Below are 12,500 nucleotides of genomic sequence, written 5' to 3'. Positions count from 1 at the left end.
TTCCAATGTGTGCTTCACATTAGAAGTCTCACGACATAAAATAAATAAACATGAAAAAATACATCACATTATCATCAACAAAGCAAAAGGAACACATTAACAATAAGATGAATTTTCAACCAATAGAAACATCAACAATACAATATAGTTGTCCACACAAAGACGAAAGAAAAGAAAAAAAAAAAAATAAATAAATAAATAAGATAAAATATAATCTACTCATCTCGTATTTTTTGTTGAAAATCAAGCCTTTTATACTTAAGATTTAGAAAGCTCTTTCTCTTCCTGACAATTTGCACATGAAATTCTCTAAAACATTACAAACTGTTGGTGTAAAAACATCATAAAAAGCTTTCAGCATATTTTCACTTTTAAAATACACATATAATTGTTCCACATATACTTCTATTTTCCTTTTAAAAACAGTCCAAACCTCTAACACCATTTTTTCTTTTTTGGCCACAATTCTTCTTTCCCAAATTGCGCTTTTCATTAACATTATACACAGATTTATAAACTTTTTGTGTTGACCCTTCTTTTCCCAACCAAACATCACTACTCTTTTCCATTCCATTACACTTTCATCCCAACCTTCGCTCACATCTTTAATTAAACATTTACATTTCCTTAGAAAATCCTCCAATTCTTTACAATATAAAAACAAATGTAAAATCCCCTCTTCTTTTTCATGACACACTTTACACATTGGATTTTGTTCCATTCCCACCTTGTTTAAAACAGACTCAGTAAAAACCGCTTTATGCCTTATAAAATATTCCAAACATCCTAACTTTGTTTCAACACACCTCCCCCTCATGTTTCTCCATATACATTCTTCTTTTAGATCCTTGAATTTTTCCACCCAGTACTTATTTACAATCGGCTCTTTAAAAACACCATCTCTAAAAACACAATAAAACATTTTTACAGTACATTCTTTAAAATCATACATTTTTCCCCCCAGTTTCACAAAAATATTCCCTCTGTTTGCTCTCCTTCCATACTCTCTATTCTTTTAATCCACTCTTTGGGTATTGCATTTTTAATAATTTCATATTTATTTGTTATTTCTTGTTTACTGTATTCTTCTTTTGCTTCCTCCATCGCATCCACAATATATTGTATCGGTAAAAAACCCTCTTTAAATTCATACAAAACATCTCTCACTCTTGTTATCCCCACATCCATCCATTTTTTAAAAAATATTGCTTTCTCTTGTTTTAAAATGTTGTTATTTAAGAACAGAGGTTGATTTAAAATGTTTTCTCTTCCATGCGGATTGTACTCGATTTTCGTTAAAAAATTCCCCCAGGCACTAAAAATTTCTCTATAAAATTCGGGTAATCCTTCCGTCATCCAAATTTTTGTTTTCATCCATAATATTCCGTCCCCCATGTTAAAATCCCCACATTTGTTTAAAAAGTATTTCATTGTTTTTTTCCACTCAGTTTTGTTATCTTGTTGCAGGTATTTCTTAACAATTTTTACTCTCAACGCATTTTTTCGCTGTTCCACATCCATTAAACCTAAGCCCCCCTTCTCTATCGCCCCTAAAATCGTATTATGTGCAATCCTTGCTGGTTTCCCCTCCCATAAAAAGTCAAGAAAACATTTCTTCAACCTCCGTTCTGTCCATAAAGGTATTTCAGAAACATATAAAACATACCAAAGTTTAGAAACCATTAAAACATTCAATATTAAAACCTTCCCCTTCAAGTTTAAAGTTCTCAATTTCCAAAAATTTAATCTTCTCTCTATATCTGTTACTAGTTGCTCCCACATTTCATCTCTTACTTTCCTCTCATTCTTTCCCATTACAACTCCTAAAATCCTCATTTCTTCCACTTCCTTAAAATTAAAACAATCCATTAAAACCATAGCTTTACCAAATCTCATATATACCGTTTTCTCCTCATTTACTTTACTTCCAGACCCACTACAATATTCTTTTACCAACTTCATAACTTCTTTAACACTCTCTTTTCCCTTTACAATTATTGTTGTGTCATCAGCATATTGAAAAACTTTCCCCTCAGCCTTATTTCCCTCAATTTCTATCCCTATTATTCTTTCATTCTGTTTTATAGCCAGTCCCAAGGGTTCAGAAACAAGTGAGTACAATAATGCTGAGAGTGGACAACCCTGTCTTATTGACCTTGTTATTTTAAAACACTCTGTTAAAAACCCATTACATTTTATCTTTGTTAGTGCACCCTTATATAAAATCTCAATCCATTTAATAAAATTTTCCCCGAACCCAAAACTCCTTAAAACCTCAAATAAATACCCGTGCTCAACCCTATCAAAAGCTTTTTCAAAATCCAAACTAATTATATATCCTTCTTCATTTTTTTCTTTCATGTACCATATCGTGTCCCTTATACTCATTGTTATGTCGGCTATATCTCTTCCTTTGACTCCATATGCTTGGTTTGTTTTAATTATACTTGGCATTACTTCCTTTAATCTGTTTGCTAAAACCTTCGCTAAAATCTTAAGATCTGTATTCAACATCGTGATTGGTCTGTAGTTTTTTAGATCTACTTTTTCTCCTTTCCTTTTATATATCAATTTCATTAACCCCATCCTTGTTCTTTCATTAATCTCTTCCTTTTCAAAAAATTCTTTAAAAACCTCATTTAAAATCTTTGTTAAAACTTCTTTAAAACAAACATAAAATTCAGTTCCCAAACCATCTATTCCTGGACTTTTCTTTTTATTCAGTTGATTTATTGCTCTTTCAATCTCGTCTTCCCTGATTTCTTGGTCACATTCTTTTTTATGTTCCTCACTTACTTTTGCTTTTATCTGATTCAACAGTTCCTTTTTTTCCTCCTCTTCCACCCCCCTTGCACTAAACAGATCCTCATAAAAATTCTTTATTTCTTTTAAAATCTTTTCATTCCCTTCTACAATTTCCCCATTTTCCCCTCTTATTTCTTTTATCGTTTCAGCTTTCCCTCTCTTTTTTTCCAGATCAAAAAAGAACTTTGTACATTTTTCTCCCTCCACCACATATTTTGCTTTGCTTCTTAACCTCGCCCCCTCATATTCCTTTTCTTCTATTTCTTTCAGTTTCCCCTCCATTTCCTTTATCTTTTGTATGTCTTGAAATTCTTTATTCAGTTCCATTTCCAAACTTTCCTTTATTCCTCTTTCTTTGGATCTTTTGCATTTCTGAATAACACTACAATACCTGATTGAGAATTTTTTGATTAAAAACTTTACACTCTCCCACCATATTCTCTTATCCTCTTCATACATTCCATTTTCCTTTTCTTTTTCTATAATTTCTTTCACTTTTAAAACATAATCTTCATTCTTTAAAATCTGTGTATTTAAAATCCATACTCCCGGACCTCTTTGCATTTGACTCCAATCCAACTTAAAAGATAAAATCTTATGATCGCTAAAACTTGTTTCTTTGTACTTAATATTTTCTATAAAATTCTCCACATTTCTTGTACATAAAACATAGTCAATTCTAGTTTGGCATACAAACTGCCCTACTATTTGTCTTCTCGAAAATTCTTTTTTCTTTTCATTTCTTTCTCTCCACACATCTATCATATTATTTTCATCCATTAATGCTTTTAATTCTTTTCTTCCTGTATCTGTTTTAAAAACCATTCCTTCAGCCATATCCTGTTTACTAAAAACTGTGTTAAAATCCCCCATCATAATTATTTCTTTATACTTCTTTACAATGTTTCTTAAAACATTAAAAAACTCTTTCTTTTCCTTATCTTCCACTGGTGCATGTACATTTACTAAAATCAAATCTCTTCCTTCATATTTTGTCTCAACTACCAAACATTTCCCCATCTTGTCCTTATACACACTTTTACTCACTTTAAAAACATCGTCCTTCATTAAAAAAGCCACACCTCTCCCAGCCCGTCCATCTCCATTATTATATAAAATACCTCCATCCCATCTCTTTTTATAATCATTCATCACATTTTCTCTCCAGTTTGTTTCTTGTAATGCAACAATGTCTTCCCTTTTACATTTTTCTTTTACTTTTTCAAACTTCCTCATGTCCATCAGACCCCTTGCATTAAAAGCAACACAACTTAAAACCATTAAAAGTAAATAAAAAAAATACATAAAAATCATTATTCATCATTTTCTCCCTCCAGGACCCTTAGCACATCAAATCTGTTAGTCTCTGTCATAATCTTTTTTCTTGCACTTTCCAAATTTGGTTTTACCTTCAGTGCTCTCCTTCTTATTTGTCTTTTCCCTCCTCTGTCTTTGTCCATTTTGTCCATCTTTATTTCCTCTTCACTGTCCGTTTCTTTAACTTGATCCAACCTTCTATGTCCATCCCTCTACACATCACCCAGAAAAGTATTAAAACTGTCCGACATCTCCATCTCTGTCCATTGAGTGTCCTGCTCCATTGTTTGTTCGTTATTAATAATGTTGTCTTCTCTTCTTTCTCCTTCCTCTCTGCAGCTCGGTCCTTCTTCCATTTCTTTTTGTTGTAGTCCTTCCTCCTCGTTGTTTCCTTCATGCACCTGTCTGTCCACCTGTTCTTCCCTTCCTCCTTCCTCTCCCTCCATCCAACATTCACATTTATTTAAAACTTCCTGACACCCCGGGCACCTGACAGCATTGCAATCTCGTGCAAAATGTCCCCTCTCCTCACATTTGTAGCACACAAAATTCAGGCATTCTTTAAGCAGGTGATCCGGGCTCATGCACAGCCTACAGGTCTTCACCTGATGGCTGTGCATCACCCGGAAGTACTGCGGCCCTTCGGCTGTTTCTAGCCGTGTGCTATATGGCAACGATGCCACTTGCTTGGGGAACCTCACCTTAAGGAACCTTGTTCCATCTTCAATGTCGGTGCCCGGGTAGCGTCTTCTTTTAATTTTGGTAATGGGATCAACTCCCCATCCCTCCAATTTTCCTAAAATTTCTTTGTCATCCAGGTAGACAGGCAGGTGCATGAAGGAAACAACATAATCCCTGTTTTGTAGATTTTTTACTTCACAGTCCACTCCTTTTATTCTTAGTCCATCAATTAGTTTTTCACACGTTTCTTCTTTTTCCATTGTCAGTTCGTATTCTTTCCCTTGTCTTGGTCTTAGTGCTAAAATTTTGCCATGTCCACATTGTTCCGTTACAGCTTTAATAATGTCCTCCGCTCTCGCCCCAATCACATTCTCCACATTCACAATCACTGTAGCTTCCTTTAAATATTGTCGCTCAACAAACTTTTCTCTTACTTCCTGTTTTTTTCCATTTGTAGCTCGTGGTCGTTTATCCAGTCCAATGTCGTTTGCCGTGCGTGTTCCTCCTGCCAGTCCAGTCTCGTTTGCCGTGCATGTTCCTCCAGCCAGTCCAGTGTCCATTGCCGTGCGTGTTCCTCCTGCCAGTCCAGTGTCGTTTGCCATCCGTCTCTCTCCAGCCAGTTCTGTTTCGTAATCCATTAATCCGTCCGTTTTTTTTAAAGAAAAATAAGTTAAGAAAAAAAAGGTTTAACCACCCTCCAGCCAGCAAAAATGCTGCTGTTAGGTGGTTTTATAACTGAAAAAAACACAAAAAAACTAACTTAAAGTAAAACCACTCACAAAACAAACAAAAAAAATCAAACACAAAATGGAGGAGAGCCTTCCTCTCCCAACTGCTGCCAACCACTTCCTGTTGCTCTCTAGCGCTCTCAGCGCGGTATGGCCATAAGCGAGGGCTGCTCCAAAAAGTGGGCTATTTAAAGATCAGCCTCCGTAAAAGCCAGCATATTATATAAATAGTGAAGAAAAGGCAAAAGCTTACAGCACCTGGTATTCCCAGGCGGTCTCCCATCCAAGTACTAAACAGGCCCGACGCTGCTTAGCTTCCGAGATCAGACGAGATCGGGCGCTCTCAGCGCGGTATGGCCATAAGCGAGGGCTGCTCCAAAAAGTGGGCTATTTAAAGATCAGCCTCCGTAAAAGCCATCATATTATATAAATAGTGAAGAAAAGGCAAAAGCTTACAGCACCTGGTATTCCCAGGCGGTCTCCCATAAAAGTGTAACAATCGGCCTTATCAGCCGAGTTACAAGACTAAAATGGGGTCAGATTTAACTGTGAGAGATGACTAGTGGTTAAAAGAATGAGACATAAAAGAAAATTGGTTTAAATAGATTTGGTGTATTTACAAGGTTCACATAAAAGACTTTAAAACAACACGATAAAACTAGGTAAACTCTGTTAAAAGAATACAGTTCATTTGACCATACCCTAAAAACAGGTAAACTCTGTTAAAAGAATACAGTTCATTTGTCCATACCCTAAAAACAGTCCAAGAACCCCAGTGTGTTGATAAGTCCAATGTGAGTGTCCACCAGTGTATATACAATCCACAGAAAGTGTAATCCAAAGTTTGCAGGTGGTGAATGGAAAGGTGAGCTCTAAAATTAGCAACTCCTCAATCCAACAGTTTGGTGACTGTCCTTTGTTTGTCATGCTGCTCTCTTATACAGTTGTACTTCCTGCTTCCTGTCATGTGTCTAGTCATATGACAGGCCAACCATCCATTTATTAAAGACACATACACTTAAAATGTTAAGAGTAATAAAATGGCCTAAAAAACATGTAAAACACTTAAAACTCTATAATACATGTAAATGATTGTAATAAATAGAGCGGTAAAACACGTCTTTCTAAAAGCCAGCATATTATATAAATAGTGAAGAAAAGGCAAAAGCTTACAGCACCTGGTATTCCCAGGCGGTCTCCCATCCAAGTACTAACCAGGCCCGACGGTGTTTAGCTTCCGAGATCAGACGAGATTGGGCGCTCTCAGCGCGGTATGGCCATAAGCGAGGGCTGCTCCAAAAAGTGGGCTAATTAAAGATCAGCCTCCGTAAAAGCCAGCATATTATATAAATAGTGAAGAAAAGGCAAAAGCTTACAGCACCTGGTATTCCCAGGCGGTCTCCCATAAAAGTGTAACAATCGGCCTTATCAGCCGAGTTACAAGACTAAAATGGGGTCAGATTTAACTGTGAGAGATGACTAGTGGTTAAAAGAATGAGACATAAAAGAAAATTGGTTTAAATAGATTTGGTGTATTTACAAGGTTCACATAAAAGACTTTAAAACAACACGATAAAACTAGGTAAACTCTGTTAAAAGAATACAGTTCATTTGTCCATACCCTAAAAACAGGTAAACTCTGTTAAAAGAATACAGTTCATTTGTCCATACCCTAAAAACAGTCCAAGAACCCCAGTGTGTTGATAAGTCCAATGTGAGTGTCCACCAGTGTATATACAATCCACAGAAAGTGTAATCCAAAGTTTGCAGGTGGTGAATGGAAAGGTGAGCTCTAAAATTAGCAACTCCTCAATCCAACAGTTTGGTGACTGTCCTTTGTTTGTCATGCTGCTCTCTTATACAGTTGTACTTCCTGCTTCCTGTCATGTGTCTAGTCATATGACAGGCCAACCATCCATTTATTAAAGACACATACACTTAAAATGTTAAGAGTAATAAAATGGCCTAAAAAACATGTAAAACACTTAAAACTCTATAATACATGTAAATGATTGTAATAAATAGAGCGGTAAAACACGTCTTTCTAAAAGCCAGCATATTATATAAATAGTGAAGAAAAGGCAAAAGCTTACAGCACCTGGTATTCCCAGGCGGTCTCCCATCCAAGTACTAACCAGGCCCGACGCTGCTTAGCTTCCGAGATCAGACGAGATCGGGCGCTCTCAGCGCGGTATGGCCATAAGCGAGGGCTGCTCCAAAAAGTGGGCTATTTAAAGATCAGCCTCCGTAAAAGCCAGCATATTATATAAATAGTGAAGAAAAGGCAAAAGCTTACAGCACCTGGTATTCCCAGGCGGTCTCCCATAAAAGTGTAACAATCGGCCTTATCAGCCGAGTTACAAGACTAAAATGGGGTCAGATTTAACTGTGAGAGATGACTAGTGGTTAAAAGATTGAGACATAAAAGAAAATTGGTTTAAATAGATTTGGTGTATTTACAAGGTTCACATAAAAGACTTTAAAACAACACGATAAAACTAGGTAAACTCTGTTAAAAGAATACAGTTCATTTGTCCATACCCTAAAAACAGGTAAACTCTGTTAAAAGAATACAGTTCATTTGTCCATACCCTAAAAACAGTCCAAGAACCCCAGTGTGTTGATAAGTCCAATGTGAGTGTCCACCAGTGTATATACAATCCACAGAAAGTGTAATCCAAAGTTTGCAGGTGGTGAATGGAAAGGTGAGCTCTAAAATTAGCAACTCCTCAATCCAACAGTTTGGTGACTGTCCTTTGTTTGTCATGCTGCTCTCTTATACAGTTGTACTTCCTGCTTCCTGTCATGTGTCTAGTCACATGACAGGCCAACCATCCATTTATTAAAGACACATACACTTAAAATGTTAAGAGTAATAAAATGGCCTAAAAAACATGTAAAACACTTAAAACTCTATAATACATGTAAATGATTGTAATAAATAGAGCGGTAAAACACGTCTTTCTAAAAGCCAGCATATTATATAAATAGTGAAGAAAAGGCAAAAGCTTACAGCACCTGGTATTCCGAGGCGGTCTCCCATCCAAGTACTAACCAGGCCCGACGCTGCTTAGCTTCCGAGATCAGACGAGATCGGGCGCTCTCAGCGCGGTATGGCCATAAGCAAGGGCTGCTCCAAAAAGTGGGCTATTTAAAGATCAGCCTCCGTAAAAGCCAGCATATTATATAAATAGTGAAGAAAAGGCAAAAGCTTACAGCACCTGGTATTCCCAGGCGGTCTCCCATCCAAGTACTAACCAGGCCCGACGCTGCTTAGCTTCCGAGATGAGACGAGATCGGGCGCTCTCAGCGCGGTATGGCCATAAGCGAGGGCTGCTCCAAAAAGTGGGCTATTTAAAGATCAGCCTCTGTAAAAGCCAGCATATTATATAAATAGTGAAGAAAAGGCAAAAGCTTACAGCACCTGGTATTCCCGGGCGGTCTCCCATAAAAGTGTAACAATCGGCCTTATCAGCCGAGTTACAAGACTAAAATGGGGTCAGATTTAACTGTGAGAGATGACTAGTGGTTAAAAGAATGAGACATAAAAGAAAATTGGTTTAAATAGATTTGGTGTATTTACAAGGTTCACATAAAAGACTTTAAAACAACACGATAAAACTAGGTAAACTCTGTTAAAAGAATACAGGTCATTTGTCCATACCCTAAAAACAGGAAAACTCTGTTAAAAGAATACAGTTCATTTGTCCATACCCTAAAAACAGTCCAAGAACCCCAGTGTGTTGATAAGTCCAATGTGAGTGTCCACCAGTGTATATACAATCCACAGAAAGTGTAATCCAAAGTTTGCAGGTGGTGAATGAAAGGTGAGCTCTAAAATTAGCAACTCCTCAATCCAACAGTTTGGTGACTGTCCTTTGTTTGTCATGCTGCTCTCTTATACAGTTGTACTTCCTGCTTCCTGTCATGTGTCTAGTCACATGACAGGCCAACCATCCATTTATTAAAGACACATACACTTAAAATGTTAAGAGTAATAAAATGGCCTAAAAAACATGTAAAACACTTAAAACTCTATAATAGATGTAAATGATTGTAATAAATAGAGCGGTAAAACACGTCTTTCTAAAAGCCAGCATATTATATAAATAGTGAAGAAAAGGCAAAAGCTTACAGCACCTGGTATTCCCAGGCGGTCTCCCATCCAAGTACTAACCAGGCCCGACGCTGCTTAGCTTCCGAGATCAGACGAGATCGGGCGCTCTCAGCGCGGTATGGCCATAAGCGAGGGCTGCTCCAAAAAGTGGGCTATTTAAAGATCAGCCTCCGTAAAAGCCAGCATATTATATAAATAGTGAAGAAAAGGCAAAAGCTTACAGCACCTGGTATTCCCAGGCGGTCTCCCATCCAAGTACTAACCAGGCCCGACGCTGCTTAGCTTCCGAGATCAGACGAGATCGGGCGCTCTCAGCGCGGTATGGCCATAAGCGAGGGCTGCTCCAAAAAGTGGGCTATTTAAAGATCAGCCTCCGTAAAAGCCAGCATATTATATAAATAGTGAAGAAAAGGCAAAAGCTTACAGCACCTGGTATTCCCAGGCGGTCTCCCATAAAAGTGTAACAATCGGCCTTATCAGCCGAGTTACAAGACTAAAATGGGGTCAGATTTAACTGTGAGAGATGACTAGTGGTTAAAAGAATGAGACATAAAAGAAAATTGGTTTAAATAGATTTGGTGTATTTACAAGGTTCACATAAAAGACTTTAAAACAACACGATAAAACTAGGTAAACTCTGTTAAAAGAATACAGTTCATTTGACCATACCCTAAAAACAGGTAAACTCTGTTAAAAGAATACAGTTCATTTGTCCATACCCTAAAAACAGTCCAAGAACCCCAGTGTGTTGATAAGTCCAATGTGAGTGTCCACCAGTGTATATACAATCCACAGAAAGTGTAATCCAAAGTTTGCAGGTGGTGAATGGAAAGGTGAGCTCTAAAATTAGCAACTCCTCAATCCAACAGTTTGGTGACTGTCCTTTGTTTGTCATGCTGCTCTCTTATACAGTTGTACTTCCTGCTTCCTGTCATGTGTCTAGTCATATGACAGGCCAACCATCCATTTATTAAAGACACATACACTTAAAATGTTAAGAGTAATAAAATGGCCTAAAAAACATGTAAAACACTTAAAACTCTATAATACATGTAAATGATTGTAATAAATAGAGCGGTAAAACACGTCTTTCTAAAAGCCAGCATATTATATAAATAGTGAAGAAAAGGCAAAAGCTTACAGCACCTGGTATTCCCAGGCGGTCTCCCATCCAAGTACTAACCAGGCCCGACGGTGTTTAGCTTCCGAGATCAGACGAGATCGGGCGCTCTCAGCGCGGTATGGCCATAAGCGAGGGCTGCTCCAAAAAGTGGGCTAATTAAAGATCAGCCTCCGTAAAAGCCAGCATATTATATAAATAGTGAAGAAAAGGCAAAAGCTTACAGCACCTGGTATTCCCAGGCGGTCTCCCATAAAAGTGTAACAATCGGCCTTATCAGCCGAGTTACAAGACTAAAATGGGGTCAGATTTAACTGTGAGAGATGACTAGTGGTTAAAAGAATGAGACATAAAAGAAAATTGGTTTAAATAGATTTGGTGTATTTACAAGGTTCACATAAAAGACTTTAAAACAACACGATAAAACTAGGTAAACTCTGTTAAAAGAATACAGTTCATTTGTCCATACCCTAAAAACAGGTAAACTCTGTTAAAAGAATACAGTTCATTTGTCCATACCCTAAAAACAGTCCAAGAAGCCCAGTGTGTTGATAAGTCCAATGTGAGTGTCCACCAGTGTATATACAATCCACAGAAAGTGTAATCCAAAGTTTGCAGGTGGTGAATGGAAAGGTGAGCTCTAAAATTAGCAACTCCTCAATCCAACAGTTTGGTGACTGTCCTTTGTTTGTCATGCTGCTCTCTTATACAGTTGTACTTCCTGCTTCCTGTCATGTGTCTAGTCATATGACAGGCCAACCATCCATTTATTAAAGACACATACACTTAAAATGTTAAGAGTAATAAAATGGCCTAAAAAAACATGTAAAACACTTAAAACTCTATAATACATGTAAATGATTGTAATAAATAGAGCGGTAAAACACGTCTTTCTAAAAGCCAGCATATTATATAAATAGTGAAGAAAAGGCAAAAGCTTACAGCACCTGGTATTCCCAGGCGGTCTCCCATCCAAGTACTAACCAGGCCCGACGCTGCTTAGCTTCCGAGATCAGACGAGATCGGGCGCTCTCAGCGCGGTATGGCCATAAGCGAGGGCTGCTCCAAAAAGTGGGCTATTTAAAGATCAGCCTCCGTAAAAGCCAGCATATTATATAAATAGTGAAGAAAAGGCAAAAGCTTACAGCACCTGGTATTCCCAGGCGGTCTCCCATAAAAGTGTAACAATCGGCCTTATCAGCCGAGTTACAAGACTAAAATGGGGTCAGATTTAACTGTGAGAGATGACTAGTGGTTAAAAGATTGAGACATAAAAGAAAATTGGTTTAAATAGATTTGGTGTATTTACAAGGTTCACATAAAAGACTTTAAAACAACACGATAAAACTAGGTAAACTCTGTTAAAAGAATACAGTTCATTTGTCCATACCCTAAAAACAGGTAAACTCTGTTAAAAGAATACAGTTCATTTGTCCATACCCTAAAAACAGTCCAAGAACCCCAGTGTGTTGATAAGTCCAATGTGAGTGTCCACCAGTGTATATACAATCCACAGAAAGTGTAATCCAAAGTTTGCAGGTGGTGAATGGAAAGGTGAGCTCTAAAATTAGCAACTCCTCAATCCAACAGTTTGGTGACTGTCCTTTGTTTGTCATGCTGCTCTCTTATACAGTTGTACTTCCTGCTTCCTGTCATGTGTCTAGTCACATGACAGGCCAACCATCCATTTATTAAAGACACATACACTTAAAATGTTAAGAGTAATAAAATG

The 12,500-nt window shown here is 37.4% G+C and overlaps 9 non-coding genes across 9 annotated transcripts; all 9 read right to left on the bottom strand.

Moving 5' to 3' along the window:
• Positions 1-5,777: 5,777 nt before the first annotated feature.
• Positions 5,778-5,896, bottom strand: LOC141313642 (5S ribosomal RNA). The gene has a single exon (XR_012349714.1). It is a non-coding gene; the product is annotated as a 5S ribosomal RNA (ribosomal RNA).
• An 801-nt stretch (positions 5,897-6,697) lies between these two features.
• On the bottom strand, positions 6,698-6,816 carry LOC141313907 (5S ribosomal RNA). Its single transcript, XR_012349979.1, has one exon. It is a non-coding gene; the product is annotated as a 5S ribosomal RNA (ribosomal RNA).
• An 801-nt stretch (positions 6,817-7,617) lies between these two features.
• On the bottom strand, positions 7,618-7,736 carry LOC141313590 (5S ribosomal RNA). The gene has a single exon (XR_012349661.1). It is a non-coding gene; the product is annotated as a 5S ribosomal RNA (ribosomal RNA).
• Positions 7,737-8,537: 801 nt separating this feature from the next.
• On the bottom strand, positions 8,538-8,656 carry LOC141313688 (5S ribosomal RNA). The gene has a single exon (XR_012349759.1). It is a non-coding gene; the product is annotated as a 5S ribosomal RNA (ribosomal RNA).
• Positions 8,657-8,740: 84 nt separating this feature from the next.
• Positions 8,741-8,859, bottom strand: LOC141313870 (5S ribosomal RNA). The gene has a single exon (XR_012349941.1). It is a non-coding gene; the product is annotated as a 5S ribosomal RNA (ribosomal RNA).
• Positions 8,860-9,659: 800 nt separating this feature from the next.
• On the bottom strand, positions 9,660-9,778 carry LOC141313589 (5S ribosomal RNA). The gene has a single exon (XR_012349660.1). It is a non-coding gene; the product is annotated as a 5S ribosomal RNA (ribosomal RNA).
• Positions 9,779-9,862: 84 nt separating this feature from the next.
• Positions 9,863-9,981, bottom strand: LOC141313587 (5S ribosomal RNA). Its single transcript, XR_012349659.1, has one exon. It is a non-coding gene; the product is annotated as a 5S ribosomal RNA (ribosomal RNA).
• Positions 9,982-10,782: 801 nt separating this feature from the next.
• On the bottom strand, positions 10,783-10,901 carry LOC141313773 (5S ribosomal RNA). The gene has a single exon (XR_012349845.1). It is a non-coding gene; the product is annotated as a 5S ribosomal RNA (ribosomal RNA).
• An 802-nt stretch (positions 10,902-11,703) lies between these two features.
• Positions 11,704-11,822, bottom strand: LOC141313586 (5S ribosomal RNA). Its single transcript, XR_012349658.1, has one exon. It is a non-coding gene; the product is annotated as a 5S ribosomal RNA (ribosomal RNA).
• Between the last annotated feature and the right edge of the window lie 678 nt (positions 11,823-12,500).

Source organism: Garra rufa, unplaced genomic scaffold (genome assembly GCF_049309525.1).
Source record: "Garra rufa unplaced genomic scaffold, GarRuf1.0 hap1_unplaced_007, whole genome shotgun sequence".
In the NCBI taxonomy this organism is placed as follows: Eukaryota; Metazoa; Chordata; class Actinopteri; order Cypriniformes; family Cyprinidae; genus Garra; species Garra rufa.
This window is presented reverse-complemented; position numbering and strand designations above follow the sequence as displayed.